Raw genomic sequence first — 1,387 nt, 5'->3', positions numbered from 1 at the left:
GGGAGAACGACGGAGCGGCACCCCACTTCACTTTCTCCTCTTCACTTCCATTACGTTTGTCATTTGTGGATCCACCAGGACAGATTCATGAATGACGTCTGACAAGCTCTGTACACACGCCAGATTCTCGTCTGATATCAGTCCTGATGTGAATATTGAACGATAATAATCAGATGTATGTATGTAGCCTTACCTGTTCATGCGCAGCTCAGCATTAGTTGCCAGCTTCCCCTGTGCTTGAATGCTTCATTAATGAATGATCATCCCAGCACAGCCAATCAGAATGGCCGAAGATCATAAAAAGGAAGAAAAAAGGAAGTAAGATGAAACTAGAATTGGTGTGTAGCTCAGGTTTAGTTATTATTATTATTAATAAACAGGATTTATATAGCGCCAACATACTACGCGGCGTTCGCTTTATTAGTGAAAAAAATCAATTTGTTCTACTTTCTGAGCTCTGCTGAGAATTTTCAGTATTTCAATGCAATGTTCTCCCCAGCCCCTTTTAGCTGGGCGCACCACCCGGCGCTTTTCAGTAATGATAAATGAAAGTTAATAAATTAATAATAACATACAAACTCCATGCAGATAGTGGCCTGGCTGAGATTCTAACCTGGGACCTAGCACTGCAAAGGCCAGAGTGCTATCCGCTGAGCAATCCATAATTGTTTCAGTAAAATGAACCCTGCTTTGTACATAATCAACATTTCCTGTATAGTTCCAGGTCCCTGAAGTTGTGCTCTGTTCTTGAATGCGTGCCCATTCTATACAATGAACAAAGCTCAGAATTTTGTATTTACTATTAAGTAAAGCTCCGGGGTGGAAGTCTGGGAGTCATGAATACAAGTCATTATTTAGTGTGAAGTGTTCCGGCTGATCTCACATCTGAAGCAAGAGAACATTGATATAATAGACTGGATGAGGCCACTGAGATGCTTTTGTCTGTACAGTGTAAGAAACATCAGTTCTGGGCCTGGGAAGTAAAGTTCTTCTGATAAGATACAGATGGTAGAAAATAAATATTATATATGGTTCTAGGTTGTACTGCTCAACTCCATGCTAACTACAAGTAGTTCAAGGTTTTTGAACACCTTCATATTTTCAGTAGGGATGGGAAAACATATTTTAGCATATGGTTTGGACACAACGGTATCCACAGTACAGGCGCCTGCATGCGGCAGATCTGCCTCTTGCTCTGATTATTATAGCCTTTCCGACCGAAATCCTCTTACGTAAAGTTATGTAAAGCCATCTGCTGAGCATCTCTGTAAGGAAAAACCTGCACTAAAGAGGATTTTCTCTGGAGAGAATGTCAAATCCAGGGCAAGCTGTAACTGTGCTACCAAGGGATGTAAGAAGCTTGCATTGGGGGTTTTAGGAAAGGTTA

This window comes from Pyxicephalus adspersus, chromosome Z, assembly GCF_032062135.1.
Source record: "Pyxicephalus adspersus chromosome Z, UCB_Pads_2.0, whole genome shotgun sequence".
Lineage (NCBI taxonomy): Eukaryota > Metazoa > Chordata > Amphibia > Anura > Pyxicephalidae > Pyxicephalus > Pyxicephalus adspersus.
The sequence above is the reverse complement of the archived record's forward strand: the minus strand, read 5'-3'. Positions refer to the sequence as shown.